Here is a 24,076-nt window from a genome sequence, read left to right as displayed (position 1 = left end):
CTTTACAGCACTCCTGATTTCACACTTGAGTTCTAATCGACTAATCTTTTAGACTGCCTACACATTATTGTACACTAACACATGCTACCTAGCTCCACTGGCAAGGAATTTAAAATGCAGAAACAATGCTGGCATATGTTCACCTCCTGTCTCTACCATCAGTACGGATGCAATGCTGGTCAATCTGTCTCCCTTAGTCTTCCAAAAGCATCTCACACGGTCCTACATGCACCGAGCATGCAAATATCCCCCCATCATCTAAGTGCAAGAGTCCTGCATATAACAGCAGTGAAATGGCTTTCTAACTCTTAGCTACATCAACTGATGTCAACAGTTGATTAAACGCTTTCAGGATTCAGCCAATAGAAGAAAATTCTAGGCTAGTTCTCAAGTTTTCTCTCAGCATGCTCCCCAGAGAGCAAAATAACACGAGTAAGAGGTAGTATTAATTCAACCAGGAACCCAGGAGCTTAGCATACAGGTCTCCAATGATGAAGGTGCAACCAGGGAGAAAGGTATTCAGAGGCATTCAGCAAGACAGCTTTCCTGTCAAGATGAGATTTATCCAAAAAAGCTGTTTAGTTTGAGCTTGTGTTTCATTTATAACAATTTTCCAAGCTTGCTACAGCAAGAACTGCTTCTATGAGAATGAAAGATGCATAAATCACACGAAGTCCTGGAGGGACACAGGAGATTCAGGAGAAAGACATGCTGAAGCTGGGTCACAAACTCAGGTTCATAATGCCTAACCTGCATATAAGTAATCTAGGACACTTTTAGCAGCACCTGTCAAAGTCCTTTCAAAAAGCCTTCAGGTAACACTACTGAAGATCTGGTATTTGGCACTTACAGATTTTTAAGTCTTCATGATGAAATTCCATTAATTAAAATCTCTTCACCTAAAATCTCTGCAGAAGATTTTCTTTTGCTCTTTTTAAAGAAAAAAAGAAATTTCTATCTGTATCCCAGAATAAATTTCAGTGTTTGTATGTATGCTCCCAGAAAAGGTTTACTACTGTTTAGACAGTACTGCCGGACTACTTGAAGCAAAGGTCTGGCCAGGAGATGTCACAACCCTTCATAAAACTGAAGTGTGAAAACAGAAAAAACACTGCTATCAGTCCTACTGGCTTCTACAGATACACAGACCTTAGAGCAGAATGAGCATGCAGTTGATGGGGAGAACTGGTCTGTCTGCTACATGGAAGACAGCAAACCAACAACACATCTTTACTGCACCTCTTTGCAAAAGGATTTATAACATTTGGCTTGCTTAGCACCTTCCCAGCATCTGGAGTGAGGTTCTGAGAGTGGCAGCAGTGCTTTTGGCACAGCAGTTTTGGATTATGCTGCTCCCAGCTGCAAGAATGGCAGTAGGGTCCAGCTCTGTAACCAAGATTGGAATGTCATCAATTTCCTGAGTGCTGGAAATAAGCAGTCTTTTATATAAATTTTGCCCCGATTAGCCCAGGTAGTAATACTAATTGGCTCATTGCAACACCTCTTTGTACTATTTCAGTACTGATTTCCCCCACTGTTCTTTCATGAACATTAGTCTTGCTCACTGCCTGCAGAGGAACTGCACAACATGGCAGAGTATCCTGTATATCTCAGTATGCTCCTGCCAAAGTTCAGCATGGTCATGACTGGCAAATGCCAAAGGGGGCCTTCCCACCTCTGGAGCCCCATTACAACGGTACCCAGCTCCCTGTTGCCTGCTGTTTGACACACAGCCTGGTTGCTCCTTCATCATTAAGAAAGCCAGCAGAGAGAGCATGAATTCAACAGCTCTCCTCTTCTGCCCCATGTTCTCTGCATCTTGACACAAGGGGCAGCCATTTTCTCCTCTGAAATACACAGTCTTTAACAGAGTTTCAGAAAACCAAACAAACAAAACAAATAAAACAAACTCACAAAACCATCCAGCATGCCCCAGTTGAATTCCCAGAGCAATAGTATGAACCTGTAACACAAAAATGTACTGAAACATTTTGCAAAACTCACTCTGAACTGCATCTCCCCTCCCTTTTTTTTTTTCCTAAAAAGATGGGAGCAAACTTTTCCAGCTTAACTGTCTCTGTATTAAGGGATGTGTGTATGCGTCCAAGTGGTGAAAGGGGAGCAAAGATGCAAATTTTAAGTAACGAAGGACCAAATACTTCATACCTTGCTCTGGCCATAATTATTGAAAATAATGGTACTACTTCTACATGACAAGATAAAAAAAGGTCTCATTTTAGGAGATTAGACTTTAGAAACAAGATGAATGAATAGTTTGAGGGTTTTCTGGAGAGCAGCAAATGTGTTAAGATAGCTTGTCTTCACTTGCATGGTCTGATATTAGCTGTACAGCACAGAACTGTCTTTCTTCAGGTATGAACAAGCAATGTTAAAAATTGTTGGAAAAATCTAGCCTGGAAGAAACTTCAGCTCATCTGTTTGCAACTTGTTATAAAAAACTCCAAACCAAACTGAAAAAAACAACAGTACTTCCTCCATGTTATCATCACCATCTTCCACAACCTAGGCATGATAGGCAATATGCAACAAACTTTCTCATTACTATTTTCACCAGATGAGAACTTCTGTTTCTATATCCAAAAAAAATCAAATGATTCATGTCAAATTGGCACAACTTGACTACCAATATAAAATGCAATGATGCTACTTCCAGCAACATATCACACCTTTACTTTCTCAAATCATGTTTAGATTTACTTATTATCTCCATGGAATCTTAAATTATGTACATAGAAAAGGGGGATTTAAAATTAATGTAACTCAGGTTTGTCTATCTCAATAGAAAACAAATTATTCTCAATAAGAAGGTCCGCTATGATTAAATTTTATTTTTCTCATAGAAAAGTCTCTATAATCCATTTAATAATCTGCTTTCTTAGTATGTTAATAGTTTCTTACCTAATAGAAGATACCAGATCCTTTCCTCTCACTCATATCACCAGGTTAAGAACTGGCTGGATGGCCGGGCCCAGAGTGTGGTGGTGAATGGTGCTGCATCCAGGTGGCATCTGGTCACTAGTGGTGTCCCCCAGGGATCAGTGTTGGGCCCAGTTCTGTTCAACATCTTTACTGATGAACTGAATGAGGGCATTGAATGTACCATCAGCAAATTCACAGACTCAATCTGCTGGAGGGTAGTGAGGCTCTGCAGAGGGACCTGGGACAGGCTGAGACCAACAACATGTGGTACAAGGAGACCAAGTGCCAGGTCCTACACTTTGGCCAGAACAACCCCATACAGAACTTACAGGCTGGGGGAAGAATGCCTGGAAAGTGGCCCAGCAGAAAAGGACCTGGAGGTGCTGGTCAACAGCAGCTGATCATGAGCCAGCCTGTGCACAGGTGGCCAAGAAGGCCAAAGGCATCCTGGCTTGTATCAGAAATAATGTGGCCAGCATTACTGTTCCCCTGTACTCAGCACTGGTGAAGCCTCATCTCAAGTCCTGTGTCCAGTTCTGGGCCCCTCAGTTCAGGAAGGATATTGAGGTGCTGGAGCAGGTCCAGAGAAGTGCAACAAGACTGGTGAAGGGTCTGGAGAGCACATCCTATGAGCAACGGCTGAGGAAGCTGGGTTTGCTAAGCCTGGAGAAGAGGAGGTTCAGGGTTAACCCTCTCTATAACTACATGAAAGGAGGTGTACCCAGGTGGGGGTCAGTCTCTTCTCCCAGGCAACTGGTGACAGGATGAGAGGACAGTCTTCAACTGTGCCTGGGAAGGTTTAAGTTGGACATTAGGAAGAATTTCTTTGCAGAAAGGTGACTGGATATTGGAATGGGCCGCCCAGGGAGGTGGTGGTGTCACCATTCCTGGAGATGTTTAAGGAAAGGCTGGATGTGGTACTTAGTGCCATGGTCTCGCTGACATGGTGGCGTTCAGTTGTACGTTGGACTCAATGATCTCAGACATCTTTTCCAACCTAACTGAGTCTGTGATTTCAAGTAATCAAAATGAAGTATTCAACTTTTACTTTAAGTGACCTTTGGTACTTCTGCTGTCAGCTAAAAATGGATTTTAGTATTAATTTGCACAGGATTCATTATTTGTAGGTGTAACAATACGTTGTAATATTTTAATACTACCTTTAAGACACTGCATAACAGGAAAAATACCCTGTTCAATGATGAAAAATGAATCAGCATGCTGACTAACATATGCTACAAAAAAATTACATATATACCAACAAAACAAAAGAAAAAGAGAGGTATGTTTAACCTACTAAGAAAATGCCATTTGTTTTGTTTTCTAGGCACAAGCAGGAAGCCATCCAATGGGAAAGGAGAAATTGAAAAAATAGCAGTGATATTTTTCATTTATACTGAAGACCAGCTAACAACAAAAGAAGTTATGATATATGGAGGGAATAAATAATAAAGGACAGGATTAAAAAAAAGGAGTATCATAGAATATTCCAAGCTGGAAGGAACCCACAAGGATCATCGAGTCCAACTGCTAAAAGCAGTGGCTACAAATTCTTAATTGAAAATAATAAATTCTTTAAAAGATTAAATTTCTTAGCAACGCTAAGTAATGGAACAGCATTTCTTGCTTACAACACGTTTCTTAGTAATTTAGATTTTGGCTTTTGTTTAAGGTAATTTAGTATTTTACTTAAAATGGTTTGTATGATATTTCAGTCACCTGCAGATACAACTGACAAGGAAGCATTCATTAATGCAAAAAATAAAAAAAAATCTTGCATTTACAGTTTGTTAACTTACAAAGACACAGTTTAAGCACATTTTTCCTATCATAGACTTTCCTGGGAATGAACCTGTATCTTCAAATATTATACAACACATACCTGCATCACCACTGTGATTTTTTTAACCAACTTTTTACCTGATTTCAAACTCTTCATCCAGTCTTTCTCCCACTCACATGCTCCCTTCTCAGCAGGGTCTCCAACATAGGCTAATGAGCTTATGTCCTTTCCACTGAGCTGGTGAGTGCTGGCAGCAGCTGACAGGGAATACTGGACAGAAAATGCAAATCTGTAGTTCATGTAGAATACCTGAATCATTAGGGAACTTTAAAACTAGTGACAGCACAGTAGTTTTATTCAGTATCTTTCATGCTGTCGTTATTAAGCGGTAGATATTTTTAGCCACCAAAAGCCAAATCCATCTGCAGCAGCAGCAGCGTTTCCAAGGAGACAGAATAATTTAAACACATGTGGAACTAGATCTCTGTTTTCATCAACTCCTCTCTGTTACTGGAGCTCCTCTGAGTCAGATTTTTTCATTTGAGGTGAGAAGAGTGATTTGAATACATGGATTTGAGACTGTAATTTAACAGTTCTGCTTATGCTTTCAGATACACATCTATTACTTACAAATAACAAATCTTAGGATGCAACTCAACTCTTTTTCAGTCAGTGTTATTTACCAGTGTTTACATTCCAGTACAAAAAAAATAAAGAAGATACAGCTCGTTAGCCTTTAGAATAATTTGTGAATTGCTGACATTTGCTGTAAATTATTGATTTTTTTTTTTTGATTGACTGATTTTTTTTTTAGCAAACATACCAGGCTTCATTTTCTGAAGAAACAGCTAGGAGGAAAGGACACCACTCCAGTGGCTGCAGCTGATAAGGTACATAAATAAGCGGACAGCTTCTTCCAGTGCTTTTTAGCACTCAGAAGACTTCTATTGACTTGTTCCAGTTTTTCTTTAATGACATCACTTCTTAATAATTTTAGATCTGCTCTAAGGGAATTCACTCAGTGAATACAACAAAAATAGATACATGTATTTACTGATTTTAATCTCTGAAATCTGTTAAAACTAAATTTGAGCATTTTAGTTTTATAAATATATTTTATTAATACGTATACTCTCAAACCAATGATAATCAGAATTTATTAATGTCAATTAAGATTTTTGCTTCAAACCAGAAAAATGGGGGTGTGTATAATAATCATTTACTACATGTAAAATGTGGAATTAAGTCCACATTGAAGCTGATACATTGAAATGCTTGGCCCAGTGAGGCCAATATCAAAATCCTCAATTCTTTCAGTGGGGCCAGGACTTCTGCCTGTAGTCCTATATCCTCATATAGCATGGCTTGATAAACAAATCTATTTTCCGTATCAACTTATTTGCTACTTGCCATCTCCAGTCTCTGTGAACTAACAGCTGCTGCTAACACAAACTCAGCAGAAGAAAGCTATTTCGACAGTTTATTAAAACCGGCACACAAATGCTGTAGGTACTACAAGATTTATCTGTCTCATACACATAACTATATGCACCATGTTTTCCTTTATGACAAAGACAATTTTATGACTCAGTTATCAACCACATTAATTCCAAACTTAAAAATAATGCAAAAATCAAAAAAATCCCTTTAAGTTGTTCTGAGGAACCATTCTCCCTGTTTGTTCAACACTAAATAAGACACAGTTTTAGAAGCAGTTCATCTTCCTATCCAAGCGCAAAGAGAACATTTTTAGATCTTCCAGCAGTCTTTTCCTGCTGGTAGCATACACTGTATTTTCAACAGCAAGTGTTTCCATCACACAAAATGACCTCTCTTCCTACAGCTTACTGAACAACTTGGGCATCAATGAGATGCAATGCGTACACTGTCACATGAGAAAGCTGTCAGCATCAGGCATGTCTGTGATTTCACTGCTCATGGATCTCACATCGGCTGAAACCTCCCGGGTAGGGGGAATAATAACTGAAAAGCTGCTTCACAGTAATTTGTGAGGAACAAGCAAGATGCTTGTACATGCATTTTTTATATCTGAAAAATGTGGCAAGGATCAAGAATAGCTATTCATAACAGGAATTTTTTTCACCCTTACCTGTAAATCGGGTTTCTGTGTTTCAGCTCTGTCAGCGCAGAATGAAAGGTTTACTCCTCCTTTTTCCGTCTATCAGACAGCAGTCATCCAATAACTGAAGTCATCCTGGCATCCTCTGGAACATGCTCTCTCCCTTATTTCCCACTCCCCACCCCCATCTGCATGCTAGCAAAATGGGAAAACAGCAAGAAGAAAACAGAACAAAAAAGCACATCTAAGAACTAGCTTTAATGAGCTACTTAGTAATCAGTGAGGACACTCTGTACTGAAAGGTAATGACAAAATTTAACGACAAGAAGGAAAAAAAGTCTCTCTATTAATAAACCTTCAGCTCCACTACTGAATAGTAATTCTCCCTTTCAGCCCATTTTTGTAAGGAAAAAACAAGCAAACAGCTGTAGGAACACAGTTACTGCCTGTATACATTCTTTGAGACTCAGCTATCCAGATCTTCAGTGAAAAGTGCTGCTGTGTATTTAGGAAAGCTTGTGATTATCAAAATAACAGTGGTGCTTTTATACAAACAAGGATCTGAAATCGCAATGCAAATTAGAATAATTCAGAGATAGATGCCAGGAATTTCCTACTAAATACATTTTCTTTCTGTTGGAATTCTACCTGTATAACTGGTGCATGTGCAATGATTTTACTGTATTTATAATACAGTAGACAAAGTTCAATGTGGTGCATGAATTTCATTCACACAAAACTTTCTACCTAAATAAGAATTCAAATGCAAAAAATGACTAGGTGAACGGTATTCAGTTCATGTGCCTCAAATATACTATTAGTCTATTTGTAGCCTCTTAAATCTAGTGGAAAAAAATTACTTCCAAGATCAGAGAATTTTTATTTTCTTCATATCTATATAAATTAGGTATCAGCTCAGCCGAAAACATCACATTTAGTTTATGACAGTTTAATTACATTTAAAATCAAAATCAAGCATGAGTCTTCCTAGCTACATCAAAGCATTTGTACTTCAGGATTTCCCCTTGAAAGGAAAATGTTAAGCAGCAGAAGCTGACAAATACCTTTGTGTTTACAAATTTCAATCTTCAGCTATAGCTTTCCAATAAAATTAACTGTGAATTTCTTTAAATAGGAGCATCTGTTCTCTTCACTGAATTATTGATCTTTAACCACACAAGACTATACCAATTAGCATACTTCCAGTACAAAGTAATAGCTGATTTAGCTTCTGAAAAAATTAGCTGTCAGTCTTATCACAACGAACTGCCAGCAGATCCTGTGCATAACATTCAGATTCTGTCTTAACAAGTAAAGTAGGTGTCTTTTTAACCAAATTACCTCAGTTTAACATAAAACCTCTTCCTATATGCCTAGAAAAATGGAAATCCTTTCCTGCAAGCACTAACAAACTATTAGGTTTCAAATCCAGACAATCAATGCAGTTTTCTTTAGTGGGAAAGAACTGTAGGGAACATGGAGGAAAATCTAAACAGACATTTTGCCCTGATAAACAACTGGTTGGAAGACTTCTTCAAATTTATTTTCTTTTTGATCTGCAGAAAGAAATTTGGCGTTGAGCACCAAGGCTTCACCTCTCAACCAGGCTGACTGCTCAGGGAAATGCACAGACATACAGAATTGTAATGTCATAACTTGACTTAATAAATATCTTTTAAAGACAGATGCAAGGTGCAATACTGATTTCATCCCCAAAACACTAACAGAGTAGCTAGTCAGAAAAATAGGCAGTATAAAAAAAATAAATCAGAATGCCTAGCAAAATCTACTATGAAAAAAAGGAGGTTATTAATAACAAAATTCCTAACAGCTCTTCAACACTCCCAGAATGAAGCAACTCTACAAACTGTGCTTCTAAAGTAAAACACAAATAGCATTACTACAAAACCTGATTAACTGGGCTGGTGCTTCCCCTGCACTTCACAAGGGCTGCACACAGGAGCCTCCTCAACAGTGGGATCTGTGCAATCTCCATAACCCAACTTTGCCAGTTTCCTTGGATTTCTGGGTAACATCAGACAGTCCTTGTGAAACTTGCCCCAATTTGCACATCGGAAATTAAGTAAACTCATTTACTTGATAAATGCATTTTAAATATATGAATCACTTCTGCAACTACTGCAGGGTGCTGAGGTGCCCTGTGCAGGTGAGGGTTTGGCTGCCTGGGCACAAGGCCAACCTACAGACAGCGCAGCAGGTGGCCTTGAGAGAAGAAGGGAGCAGCAGCCCCTGCCCACCCTTTGCCAGGACCCCGCCTTCAAGTTCAGCCTCTTGCCCCTGGCCCCTGCCCAACTCTGCTCCCACTGCTGCAGCCCTGCTGGGGCTCAGCCAGGCAGCCCCTGACCCTGGAGAACTGACCCAGACCCGACTGCCTGCTCCTGAAGGATCTCAGAGGTGCCTTTCCATCTGACTCCAGACGGAGCCTGGCAGCCATCCCCAGGCCTGACCTGCTCCCCATTGCTGGGCTGCCCTCGACTTCTGTCTTACCTGCCCTTTCCAAGCCACCTGCTGCACTGGCTGCTCCCCAGCAGAGCACCTGGACCTGACTGTCCTTTTCCAGAGCCAGCACCTGCTAAATCTTAGCAATGCTTTCCAGCTCCAAAGTGCCATTATTGGACTAATTAATCACATATACACAGATATGGAAAAAAGGAAATTGGCTCCTTTTTGAATCCAGGTTTGTACTCAGTCCCTGCTGTGACTGCATTACTCTTAGTGCTTGTATTTGTTTGGCTATTTCCCCTTTTTTTTTTAATTTTTCTATACTTGATACTCCATACAACACACATTTATCTTTTTTCTCCAGAGCTGTTATACTGGACAAAAGGAAAACTTCACCAGGAAGCAGCTTCCTGCAACAACTTTCTTCACTGCTTTCTATGACTAAGTCTGTTGCTACCCAAATATTTACTTCCATTTTTTCTGATGCTACAAAGAATGAGACCGGATTTTGGCAATCCCTGTATGGAAGGACAGTACTGTGACAGGATCACTGCCTTCCTGAATAAACCTTCTGATTAGGGTACTGGGTAGCACCTTCAGCACCATTTTAGTTTCTGCTGAAATGCAAATCTTTGCAAGTAGGAGAGAAGGGAAACAATGGCTGGGGACAAAAGGGCCTTGGAGATGTATATCTCTCAAAGAACTCTGATTCCTGGTAACTAACATCTCTTGATCTCCACTCAGGCACTCACACAGCCCCTGGATCCCAGAAGCTATCCCCAGGTTATGTAATGTTGTGATAGCTTATCACACAGTCCTCCATTAGAAACCAGTTACTGTAGATCTCCTCTGTCCAGTGTGAGATCAGCTCTAACATACTGCCTCAGTAAGACACAGGTGGAGCTTGGTGTTTGTAAAAAGCTACAGGCAGACTTCTGAGACTGTTACCAGTTTGTTTCCCAGGCTACTGACTGCAGGATCAGGCAGTGAAAAGTAGCAGCTCCTGTCCGGCTCAGGAGCAAAAGAACTACCACCTGGCCTGTTAATGGAAAAGGTCAGGTCTCCCACAGCATAATCACTCTTCTGAAAGACTGTTGTTTTGGACATCAAAACAAATTCCTCACACTTATCTAGAAATAAGAACCTTATTCACTATTCAGGACCTTATTCACATTCAGGAAGGTGTCATGTTCCACACATTAGATCTACTAGATCTCTTGAATGGAGACATGTAACACCTTGTTTCTCAGCATCCTACACCTCTGTGCAAACACTTCAAGAAGGAGGAACCTGGCTAGTAAGGCAGCAACAAGACTATGAGAATTTCATATTCACTGGCAATTCCATGTGTCAACTTAGTATCCAGTGTCATTATGAAACATGCCAGCATGGTCCCCAAGCAGAGTAAATACCAATAGACAAAAAAAGGTGATGAATGAACTATGTATGACTTACTGGTGAGCACTCAGCTTCCTAGAAAAATCCTGCATGGTCAAAAGAACCGGAACTCACTAATGTTTGATTATGAAAACCAGGCCAAGGTTTCCTTAATTGAAGCTGCTGCCACTGCAAGGAAATTACTTGTGATTTGTGACTGAAAACAAATGGGAAATTGATGTTTCTTTCTCATAAATGGTAGACAAGTGCCATCATCTACCAGTCTTCTATATCTCTCAAGGCACACAGAACTCCAGTAGTCTGAGGTTTAAACAGTGAGAAGCTATCAAACAGGATGTGTGTGATACAGTTTCCACAAGTGAAAAAAAAACCAGAACTCCACAGTCAAACAGCAAAGCCATACAACAAGCTATACTGGCTTTAATGCCCTACTGATTGCATTAATGAAGCCTGAAGGGATGACTGTTCAGATTGGAGAAGGTGGTGGATAATTATGGGCAATGCACAGTGAAAATACATCATACAGTTTGAAAATCAAAACTGCTTCAGGAAAGAAGAGTAGGATTACTTAGCCACAGCACTCATACATTTTTACTCTTTAATAGATCCAAGAAAACTCTACTGTGTCTGAAGCAGCTAAGGTGTGTTTGTTCCAGTCCAGAACAGTAGAAACCAAGCCCTTCTTATAAAGGCACATCATACTGGCCAGAGGATCTGACATTTGAATATATTCCTCCTGTTACATTAGGAGGAATTAACTATTGAGGAGCTGTAAAAACTACACGGAGATGTTGGGAGGTGTTGTGGAATACACCTGGTCCAGGTAGTTCGGCTTGTCAGCTGCAGATTGAGATGCAGACTGAGCCCTGGGTGGGAGCCCGAGGCCATGAACTGCCAACCTTTGGGACATCAAAGGGCACAAAGACTCATGATGCCAGCCATGTGAATGGACACAGAGACATAGCAGGAGCCAGGAACTGCTGACATTTTGGATAACAAAGGAGATGAAGTCAGTTGACATTAGTGAGGTGGATGGATGGACACTGAAAGGGGAGCAGGAGCCGAAGACTCAGGAGAAAGAGAGGCTTGTGCTCACTTGGACTGTGAGGGTATAAAAGCCCTGGGATTCCTTTGTTGGAGGTCCCTCCTTGCAGGCAGCAGCTCGAGCTGTTTCTGTGTTACTGCATCGTGAATAAATTGCTTTATGGAATGAGATATTTGAAACTCTGCCATGGGAAACACGGGGTGAACCAGTAAGGAAACTGGTCTGACTGTGAGTGGGGTGTGTGGGGAGTCAAGTGGGGACCCGTCGGGTCAGTGGAGCTGCTGGTGTGAAGGGGCTTCAGTCCCAGCAGTGAATATCTCTGGTGCTGGGAGTGTGATAGCCAGAGTGGCTCCTGAATGGTCAGATTGGGAAGTTTCCTTAATAGGAGGAGGCAGAAGGGCTACACTGCTTATTCCACTGCAAAAGGCCAAACAGCATTTCTTCCTTAGTTTTAACACAAACAGTACTGCAGCATCTAAGTTTTTCTTTACTCATTGATAAACAACCAAGTAAAACCAAACCACATTTTCCTTTCCTCTTAAAATACATGAAGAGAGCTTGTGTGAAATCAAATAAAGTCAAATAAATAAATAAAAACCCAGAACATAACAAAACCACACCAGAAACCTCCATGAAAATAGTGCTAGGTGAGAACAAATCAAAGGGTAAAACTCAAAAACATATTCAAGGCAGACTAATTTTAACTTCTTAGAAATGCAAGTTACATAAATTTCAAGTTTCTCAGACTCCCACCCACTTACCAAGATCCATTTATATTCCTTCCATCAGCTCAAGAGTACAGTCATCTGCCTTCAGTCAAAGCAAAAGTCATATAATTAATGACACAAAAAGAGATAAAAGGTAAGCAAAGAACTTCTGCACAAGAGTATACCTCGATTGCCATTAATTCATCTGTAACTATCTTATAAAGCAGCTTTCTAGCATGGAAATTATTTCCAATTTTGCTTATTTACATACCAAGTCAGGTAAGCTCTTCCCAAAATCAGGAATTGACTTCTCATAACCAAATAACAGTACAAAAGCCTAAAACAGACTTCAGAAATGAGCTTCTCTTGAACCATAATCTACACATCATGACTGAAAGGCAAAATTAAGCAAACCTGAAAAAGTTTACCAATCCAGTTTTTATTAGCTGTAAATAAAAATTCCTGGTTTCCAGCTACATCTGCTCCAGTGAGGAACATAGTGGTGGCACAGCACAGTAAGAAAAAAAGGGAGCTATTACCCCCTTTGAAAGAAACACAGACACAGACTGACAGCTAAGTCAGGGAAGAATGCCACTTCTCACTGCTATGACAGGCACCTTTTCAGATTTTACTTAGTCACTACAGCTGAGTACCTGAAAGATTAATAAGGGTTATTTTTCCAGTTAGATGAGTTTCTTCTTTTATTTTTTATTCCTCTTCCTCTACCTAATGCACCAACTTGATGAAACTTTTAAGCTTAATAAAACGTACAAAACCATGAATGCGTGAAGCCAAAAATTCTGAGCCTAAGCAGCTATACCACAGTTAGTTACAAACATCTAATTCAAACAGGAAAGGTGGGAAAACATTAAGAACAGGCATAACACCTAAACACATTTCCTCCAAACATTTGATGCTTACCTCAAGGTGGTACAGTGGGCATCTCTAATTTTTTCAAGAATAAAATTAAAAATCAAATAGATTTAGATAAATTTTGCCCTGCATGCTATCATCCTGATTCCAACCATATGCACAGTGTCCTAATCCTCTTAATTTGGTTTTTGCCTATAACTTTCTACACTCTCCATCCAGCCCAGCTTCATGAATGACTCTACAGCTACCCTATCCTCAGCCTCACCTATTGGTCATGTTCACTTAAAAGCAGCCTTTTACTCAGGTACAGTTAATATTGGCAGACTACCACAATCAGTCCACATAAATTACCAGAGAGGTCACAAGACTACACTAATATCTAAAAGTCACCCTTCTTCTGTATTAGATTTTGGATTTTGTGCCATATGCCACATATGTGTCCATATGCCAACTAGTGATCAAAGAGAGGCTCCAAAGAGTGAATCAGGTCCTCAAGTACACTATACAAATATAAAACATTTTTTTTCATAACCTAATTTCTGGTTTAAAAAAAAAAAACAAACATTGCTTTACATTTCTACCAATACAAGTACTACATTTTTAAATAAACTTGTGCAAAATCTAATTCCAGAAATCACTGAGGAAGCTCCTCCTTTACCCCACGCACAGTTTTAAGAAAGGCTCTTGCTACTGATAGTACTCACTGTTTTTCCCCAGTGCTGCTAATGTACAGCTCACCAAAAGAGACAGGGAAAGGGAACATCCAAGGAAATCATGTCCAGAGCATAAGGACATGTGACTAACCAGTACTCACCAGCCTTTCAATACAACTACTTCTTTGGGGTCATTCTTGCACCTGTTCCACAGCACATTTATGGCTTTTTCTAGAATGTATTTTTTAAAATAACATAATTGGCTCTTTAAGGTAAAATATGCCATTGTATTTGCAACAAACATAAGAAGTTAGGCATCACATAGGCCCTGGGTAAAGATCTTTAATCATAAGAGATGATCGTTACAGCATTAAGCTAAGCTATTGAATAGTAAACAAATAAAAAGCTTGTAAGTAATATATCTGTTAAAAAAAAAGGAGGGGAAAAAGAAGAAATTATATGAAAGATCAGCTGCCTTTTCAGAAATTCAGAGTGTGCCTGAGTTGTCTTGTTGCTCCTTGTAACAAGAAAGGTCTTTCTTTACCTTTTTGCTCCATCATAGCTAAGTGGAATTCAAAATGTATGTAGTTTTGCTGCTAAATTAAAATGTACTCATTCCCCAAGTGACATGAACTTCAGCTGCACCAAAGCAAGCAGTATTATGCAAAAAATAGACCTGTGTCTTCATATACAGATTTGTAAAAGTGTTCTAGAAGAGAATATTCACTTGGGAGGGAACAGGAATCTAGTCCCTATTTCCAAATCAATCTTGTGAACAGCTGTTATGCCTCATTTCATCCAGTATCAACAAAAAAAAAAATAAAAATAAAAGGGAGACCCGTGCTTAGCTATCTTCCCAAAATTATTTCATAGCTTGTCAATTATGGTACATTTCTGAAAGATGCAGGCATCAATTAGAACACTTTCAGGCTGAGAAAAAACAGTAAGCAAGTCTCTCACTTCCTTCAGAACTTCTCTCAACTACACTAAACAGGTACATGTCTGTCATTGGTAGAAGAGAAAAGTCCTATTACGTTAAGAGTTCACCCAGAGAAAAGGGATCAGTGCTTTGGATTCCAAGTGCACACAGCTGTCGATACTCTAAAGCTCAGAAGTTCAGACATCCGACCGTGCTGCTATGCCCATTTCAGCAAGGTGGAAATCCCAGTAAAATGCGGGATGACTGAATTTCTCTTTGCATGTTTTGCAGAGACACAAGCTCTACTGGCTTTATTAAAAACACAGTAGGCATTACTTCAAAAGTTGCAGCTGCAGTGAGCCATCAAATGGATTTCCTGAGTTGCAAATGCCTTTTTAATCACCTTCACTGCAGCAGCAGGCCTGCAAGAAACTGCTTAGCAGAATCATGAACTTCAAAGGAGCCATACCAACAAAGCTGCAGGGTTGGCAATGAAAAGCAGGATAGTAGAAAGAAACTACCATTTTAAACAACTTTCTCAAGACATGTCAAACAAGGTAAGACAAAAAATTTGTCACTAGTCAGAGAGATCTCTTTTCAGACATATCAGCTTCTGAAGAGAGGTCCTGGAAGAATCCCAAAGTTGTCATTAAAAACAAAAGCCAGAACTTCTTACACATAAATTGTTAAGCCTTAGGTTAGGAACAACCTTTAAGACAGTGACAGAGTCTGCTTTATTTTACATCATCATGAATAGGTAATAATTTTTGGTGAAGTTAACGAGCAGCTGAAGCTTGAGAATGGGCTTTTGTTCAGTGTTCAGAGACACAAAATCAAAGTCGTATGCTATGAGAAGTATTTTGAAGCTATGAGAAGCTCTCCTGTATTTTGAACTTGTTACATGTGTTTATATTCAGTATGCCTGTAAGGGAGAGGTGAAGTCTCTATGGTCTTCCCACTGTATCTCTTATGGATCTTCTTACACAAGCTCAATCACAATTTGTCTGAAAATCTGACCAATCCGGTACTTGTGTCCCATCACGAGAGATGCAGTGCTTAAATTTAACTGGAGGGACACTGGGATGGAAGGAATATGCCTTTGTCTGATGGTCAGATGGTTTCTATCTGACAGGTAAGTGGTAAGATCAAACAAAGATGGCACTCTTATAGAGCTACAACAATAGGGAAAATACTGAAGGTTGGCCATCAGACAATCCCAGCAATATTTCTGCTACATACTGAATATGTATGGTGCACAGCACCACTCAAAACACTTGTCTTTGTAACCAAGCTAACTTCTGTTATCTATTTGCACAACTATCAGCACTTCCCTTAGGGTAAGAGGGAATAGTTCTAAAAAAGGCCTCACTTGTAAACAGATTAAGTATAAAAGGGTAACATGTAAATGCTTTTACCATTCATTAAGTGCTATGGATTAAAATTTAATAGAAGTTCAATACAAACTGGAAGATACAGGAAAGCCATTACAAGTATTTGCATTTATCAACTGAATGACTCTTTTTGCTATTTTAATTTATTGATGTGCAGTTCTCACCAAATACTTTCATATGCAACAAAAAATATATCCATCTTGCAACAATTTAAACTTCTAATGAATGCTGATTACTCTACACAGATTAAAAGATGAGTTCCCTAATCATTTATTACTAAAACTAGACTAAATACAGATTTTAAACTGTTTAAAAATATTTTTTTAAAAACCTAATGCTGAGACACAAGCAATTCAAGATATTCTAATAAACATGGTATTTCATTCTAGGGACATGGTCTGGCAAGAGAAAAACCAGGCAAATTTAGCTACATACATGGGGATTTCCTCCTCTTTTACTGACATTTACAAACTTGATCTTCAACAATCCTGAAGGAAAACAGTAGTTTTGCAAAAAATTAAGTTCATTTTACAGATAATGTATCACTGTGATACATTTAGTCACACCCAGGATCAGCAGCAGTATGAGTAGATTGTTTGATCAGCAATATACCAGATACTGACAAGAAACCCTAATAGTGATAAATTTAGGGACTATTCTAAGTCTTTAAATTACCTTCATTAAGCACAAAACATGTCAGTAATTTTTTTTTAGATCAGAATTTTTATCAGACTGCTCCTAAAAAAAAGATTGAAATAATTACTTTTAATCATTAGCTATTTGTAAATTTAATCCACACTGCATTCTGAAAACTAAAGTAGGAATCTTCTTTAAAATCCCTATTCATAAGGCAGGCAAAGAACTTCTCAGCAAGAACATCAGTTCTGTGCAATCACGCACTGACACCTAGTGAATACTTGCAGTCAGGAAGTCCTGTTGCTTATCTCCTCATGTTATCCCCATGCAGGACAAGTGTTACCAATATATTCATCCTGACAAGATGCTTCACATATAGACTGTGTTTCTCTTCTTGTAATTAGAGAGACATTAGGGTGTGCGGTATTTCTTGTACATGAGCATGAGAAGACACAAACAGTATCTGACCTGCTCAAAAACGTGTATGTCCCTGTAAATGAGTCACTACTTTGTTCTGTTTGTCATCCATAATGGCAGCCTAGTGACCAGTGCACAGGGTGTCAGTGAGAACAAGCAGACAAGTTCTTCGAGATGAGATGTATTTTGCAAACCCCCAACTCCACTCAGGGAGTCAGCTGGCTCCATACACAGCACAATTGTTTTCTTTCCATTATGCAGCAGATGGTGCTGGAGATGATCTGAAAAGCCCTTAAACGTGAACAGCACACGCAGAGAAACAGCAGAGACTGCAACCAGAGGATTTATAGCTGAGAACAATCTGGGGTCAGTGATTATGTCATCACATTGTCACTCCTCCTAATGTGTCTCAACGGAGATGCAGAAGCTGGCTGTGTGACCCATTCATCCAGCTTCATGCACAATCACCAGCCTCACATCCTCTCCACAAACAACAGAAAATATCTGACATTGCAACTCAGCTCTTCTTATTCTTTAATTGCATGTAAGGGATCCCTTCCCCTAAACTTTGCACATTTCTCAAGCACAAAACCCAAGTTAGCAACTGTCTGTTCTCTTGAATTCTCAGGGAGCACTGGACAAATTATTGACTGAAAAACTGCACTGCCTGGTATTAAAAGCAAAGCCAGAAAAACAAATGCCAAAATAAGCCTTCAAGCTGTTACAAATGGGTTGAGGTTGCGTTGGAAGGCAAGGCAGAAGATAATGCAACTCTGCCAGATGCTATCAGTCACCATAAATCTTTTCAGACCCATATTCAAAAGTCCAGTTTTCATAGCTTGATTTTCTTAAATTCCCAAACATATGGATGTCCCAGAATCCCATACAGCATTCCGAATTATATACTACTGTAGCCTTTAAGTTTTTGGGTTTTTTTTAAATATTAGCACTAAATTGACTTTGGTGGAAGTCAATTGAAAGAAAAAGTTAAAATTAGTCATTTCAGAACTTCAATCTTCACTTGAAAAAACTGATATGCATCCGGAGTATTCGTGCCTTGGGTCTAGCTCAATTTCCCTCTCGTGTAACTCTCTCAGGTTATTTTGTTACAGCTATGACACACACAGGTGACAGCACTAGTGAAAAGTCTTTTACAAATGGGTATTTGGATGAAGTTATTACCTAAATACTATGTTGCTCTACTCCTGTACAATATCTGTCCAGCAGAACTGCTTGTCTTTGGATGAGTAGCTTCAGTTGCAGAGATCAAAGTGGTGTTTTATCCTTTTCATGACTCCATCATAATCCTACATTTCAGTGGTGATGGAGGCAGGGCAAGACAGAGGTCTCCCAGCCCAAATCACATGAAGACCAGCAGGCCACTGGCCCTCACTTTCCAAATTTATTTTTAATGCATCTCTAAATTGCCTTTCCCACATCATAAGGATAAATTTCTTAGATGTACTATTCAGAAGCTTTTACAACATAAAATTATCTAGTTTACCCATGCTGTTTGTTTTAGCAACTGCATCGTTCCCATTATCTTTTTTACCAGTTACAAAACAAAACAACCCAAACTTAACTATTGGGGTATGGAGGGAACTTGACAAATTTGAATAATTGGTTTCTTATTTTGGAACAAGTGCTCAAAAGCAAAAACAATAACAAAGAACACCTACCTAACTCAGAAAAAATGACTCATGCCCTAAGCATAGTTACAGGATAAGCCTTCATAGAGTAACTACTTGGTTCGGGATACATCCCAAACCACCCATGTAGTCATCTGAGATGGTGAGGGATAGACACAGAAAAACACACAAGACTATTGCCACTGTTAATAAATTTTAGTTCGTGATTCAGGAGCAGTAATTTGAGATCGTTTAGTTAAAATGTATAAGTCCATTTAAAAAGTAAATATTTTATAAATGCATCTTAAAAACAAGTCCAAGCCAAACTAAACATTAGGAGAAGCCAATGCAAATCCTGAGCAACTTTAATTGTCATTACTTTTTATATGCATATGCAACGTTCACAAATACATCGACATACAAATTTATACCTAGTGCACTGTCTCCTGTTTGTCAAGACTGCACTTGGAAGAGGACATGTTTTTCTATGCTATCACAACAGTATGCCTTGACAGTTTTCCCACCATCTCTTATACTATGTTAAAAATTAGAACAAGTAATTAATTGTATTCTTGTCATACAGGAATTCCCATTTAAGTGTAAGCTTATGGGCAAAACACAGATGATTAAGGGGAGGGACATGAAGGAGGACAGTAGAGTATCTGATCAGCTTTCATGGATCAAAATTTCACCTGTAATAAATAAAATTTATATTCCCTCAAACCAGTATCCTGCTTTGCAGCTCAAAAATCCTTGTTGCCATGGGAACTACAGAAGAAACCAGTCCTGACATAGCAAGGCTGTAACAGAAACAAGTCTGCTGTGAAATGACCAGTAGTCCAGGGTTTTGCATAAAAGACACTTGAGTATTTTCAACTTGACAACAAAATGCTTCTTCAAACCTTACTTCCAAACCCTCCTTCCACAAGTATTTTTCAAATTTTCACTAAAACCTGATCATATGTATATATTATTTATACAAAACAAGGCTAAGTAAATTTGTGATTAAGATCTACTACATCCAGTGCAAAAATCCAAGCTTGCATATATGTCTTTTCCAGATATACTTGGTACAAAGAGTACAGTATTGATTTACATTACTGTGCTATGTGCAGATAGACTGAGCAAACAGATCTTTCTGAAAAAGACAGAAGAGACAAAAAAAAGACCAATGCACCTGGTGAGAAACACACACATAAACAAAAAAAATTAAGATTGCATAGGACTAACTGTATAAAGCAAGACTCCTAATGCAATTGTTTAAAACAATATTTCAAGGTTATACATGCAATTTGCCCTTCGTATCTGTGCTCTCACCAGGTAACAAAAATTAATGCTTGATTACTGAAATAGAGTAAGCCTTTTGAGAAGGCTGTTGGCACTTCAAAGCAAAGTGAAAAATCAGTGTCAAACTCAGAGTCACGCAATTCCCACTTGAACACAAACAGCTCCCAGAAGTGTGAATTAAAAAATCGCAACAGGCTGATCAAAGGATCCAAGTAATAACATGGAATTCATACGATCAAACATATCCTTTTCAGCACCCCATTATAATCTTATCGAGGTACTAGATTTATTTTCCTGTCAAATATGTGTATGATACAAAATGTCTCGAGAACACTGCATGGTAAGTACTGCACTGAAATGATGTGACCTCTAGGTCACATATGCCAATTCATAACACAACAATGAAGTTGGGAAAAAACCCTGGAGAAAACAGTTTTGCAGAACAGTATCTGCAAAAATTGCTTTTATATGTCAAAGCAGTCTCAATATATATGTTTAAAATACCTTTTCCTTTTAACATTATAACTACTTAATTATCAGATTATGGCAAACTAATTTAAAAAGAGTCCTTGGAAACTAGGTACAAGTCTTATCTGCAGACTGGTTCACAGTTCCAGATTGCTCTTCAGAACCATTAATTAGGAAATACATTCTTTTTTATCTGTTCTTAAATAAATACTTTTTTATCTGTTCTAACAACACTTGCTTATCAGACAGCACACTATACAGAATGTATTATCACTAAAACCAATTAGTTTGAATTAGCTTCATTTCATCCCCCTCCCTGGAGTGCAGATAAGGGTGGCTGCCTCCAATCTGGCCATGCCCACTCTCCTTTTTGATCTGGCCCATGCACCCTGGCACAGAACTGCTCAGGTCTTGCAAAAGAAATCATCAAATAACTGAGGATATTCAGAGCAATGCAAGGCACTGCTAATGGAGAATGTACTCACCCAGGAATTAGGAAATGCAACAGGTTTTGGGGGTTTTTTATCAATCAGAGCCACATAGTAAACAGGATGATGGGGAAGGGGGCAGCAATACTTGCATCTTTATTATGGCTCGCAAAAGTATTTAAATTGGGCTCGAGAAGTCAAGCAATTTACAACAAAGTGAAACAGTTAAGTGTGAAATACTTTTCAAGGTAAATTGTTATATTCAAAATAGCATGGCATTATTCATTTGAAAAGTTTTTAGAATTAGCAAAAATATAAGTGTCTTTAAACAGGTTATGGGGCAAGAAAGTAACTAATATAGCACAACAATGTATACTATAAATAATAAAAAACATAGGAAAATATTTAATCTTCTTGATCATTTTTTATGCATATATCAGTCCTTCACTTGATATTGCATCTATCTGATGAATCCGTTTTTCAGTGACACAGATGCTCTGCATTTCTCAGATTCATATACACATTAGGCAGATGTCTTTGCTGCCAGAGACATCCAAACCTTATCCTCTGGCTCACTGTTACTCTAAATTAGCGTGCTGGTTTTGGTCGGGAGGGAATTAATTTTCTTCCTAGTAGCTAGTGTTGTGGTGCTGTGTTTCCAATTTGTGCTGAAAATGGTGCTGGTACTTCAGGGATGTTTCTGTTACTGCTGAGCAGCGCTCACGCAGAGTCAAGGCCTTTTCTGCTCCTCACACAGCCCCACCAGCAAGGAGGCTTGGAGTGCACAAGGAGTTGGGAGGGGACACAGCTGAGACAGCTGATCCTAACTGACCACAGGGATATCCCACACCATATGGTGTCATGCTCAGCATATAAAGCTGGGGGAAGGAGGACATGTTTGGAGTGACTGCATTTGTCTACCCAAGTCACTGTTCCCTGTGGTGGAGCCCTGCTGTCCTGGGGATGACTGAAAACCTCCCACACCATGGAAAGTGGTGGATAAATGCCTTGTTTGGCTTTGTTCATGCATGCCACTTTTGCTTTACCTATTGAACCATCTTCACTTCAATTCACAAGTTTTCTCACTTTTACCCTTCTGATTCTCTTCCCCCATCCCACTGGTGGGGACTGAGCGAGCAGCTGTGCAGCATTTAGTTGGCAGCTGGGGTTAAACCACAACAGTCAGTCAACATCAACCACCTGTAGAAGATTCCCCTATAGAAAGTAAACCAAACCACAGTTCAGCTCCATTCACCCCCTCTCCACTTTGAACAAACAGACTAAGGTAGCACATCCGTGCTGTAACACCTGTCTGTGGTAAAGCCAAGCTGTGCTATCGGTGTGAAAAGTACCGAACTAGGCTGTGTGCTGCTCTGTAGCCTCCCTACAAGGCCATTTGTTTCTGAAGTACAACAACTTACAATAGTGAATATGTGTTGCACAACCTCTTGCCATTGGTTATTGCTCATTCCCTCCACAGCCATTGCTATGCAATCACAAAGGCAGGAAATAATTTTAAACTGTTATTAGAAAAACCTTACAGAATCCAAAATCTAGAAAATACAGCACAAGACCTATCACAAAGGTAAAATCACAGCAAGGTAACACCACATGCTGCAATCACTTCTCAGACTATTACACAAGTAAGAAAGTTCTATTCATTTCATGATAAAAACTAAATAGATCTAAAAAGCTCCAAGAACATTTTAAAATAAAGGATGCTTAGTCACAAACTATCTCTCCAAGTTCTCTGATTTTGCTGCTTTTGAATTCTCTAAAATAAATTATGATGAGGTTTTTAGCATCCTGCATTCAAGCAGTAAGGGATGTTGCTGGGCTGGCACGTGTTTCATACAACGAAACACAAAAATGACATATTAAAACAATAACCACGGATAAGAACAGGCATACAGAAAGGGCAGACCTTCCTTTATTTTTAAAATTTTTAAAAGCTGTATTTTAGAGATTACTTTGGCTTGCTTTCCTCTGACAAGACTAAATAGCACAGAAGTCATTGTGGAGTCACCCTATGGTATGCCACTTCAGCATCTTTGCCCTTGGGTCTTTATTTACTTTGACACTTCTCAGGGTAAATACATTAAAATTTACAAGCCTCTTCACTATGTAAAAAAATCCATTCTCCAGTTTGCACACTGACAAAACAAGGGTGACAAACGTGGATGTGAAATGTTTTGCGGCAGACTTTTGTTAGCAAATCTTCTCCCAATAAAATGCAGCCTCATTCAGAACACTACAATATATGGTGGGTATAATTCACCGGTATGCATGAAAGAATATGGGAAACTGAGTGTGTTTTTCAGCCTGTAAAAACCAGTCTATTATTTAGCACTACTGGCCTGGGTCAGCCACTGCCCCCGCACAACTGTTTGCCTTTCCGATTTAGGGACAATCACTCTCCCTCTGACTTACAAACTCAGGTGCCCGTGGGGTTTGCTATTCTCCTCACCCAGAACCCGCCGCTCCTGGGCTGGCAGCGGGTGCTCTTGGGCTCCAGCGCCGCCTGTGCGCTTGGAGACACCCCCTGCGCTTACCTGAACCGCCGCTATCCCAGCGCATCCCGCCGCCTCCCCGCTTCGCCAGCCGGTCCTTCGCTGGCGACCGCAAGTAACGGGGACGCCCGGCCGCAGCCCTCCATCCCCGGCGGGGAGCGCGGCCAAGCGGCGCTTTCCCAGCCCCGGGGCGAGGTGACCCCAGGGAGGGGTGACCCCGAGCGGCTCCCAAGGGCCGCTCCCCCCTCCCCGGGCAGCCGCTCGGCCCCCGCCTCCCGCCCGGAGCTCGCGGTGCCCCCGGGAACCAGCCGGGCCCGGCCGCGTCTCCCCGCGCCCCCCTCACCTGCAGGCGCGGGCGGGTCCCGAGGCCCCCGATGGCCGCCGGGATGGATCAGGCGCTCCCTACCTGCCCGCCGCCCGCCGCTCCATGCGCGCCGCGCCCGCTGCTCG

At 39.9% G+C, this 24,076-nt stretch overlaps 1 protein-coding gene across 5 annotated transcripts in view; it reads right to left on the bottom strand.

The window, feature by feature from the left end:
* CSRNP3 (cysteine and serine rich nuclear protein 3) overlaps positions 1-24,076 on the bottom strand; it is a 109,086-nt gene extending 85,010 nt beyond the window's left edge. Inside the window, exon 1 of one of the 5 annotated variants that reach the window (XM_017835174.1) lies at positions 23,970-24,076. The gene's annotated coding sequence lies outside the window, so the exon portion shown is untranslated. Of the gene's footprint in view, positions 1-2,919; positions 3,116-4,860; positions 4,954-6,833; positions 6,944-23,969 lie in introns of those variants that run through there. The other 4 variants (XM_017835178.1, XM_017835173.1, XM_017835176.1 and 1 more) reach the window with 4 other exon arrangements.

This window comes from Lepidothrix coronata, unplaced genomic scaffold, assembly GCF_001604755.1.
Source record: "Lepidothrix coronata isolate B3197 unplaced genomic scaffold, Lepidothrix_coronata-1.0 Scaffold250, whole genome shotgun sequence".
In the NCBI taxonomy this organism is placed as follows: domain Eukaryota; kingdom Metazoa; phylum Chordata; class Aves; order Passeriformes; family Pipridae; genus Lepidothrix; species Lepidothrix coronata.
This window is presented reverse-complemented; position numbering and strand designations above follow the sequence as displayed.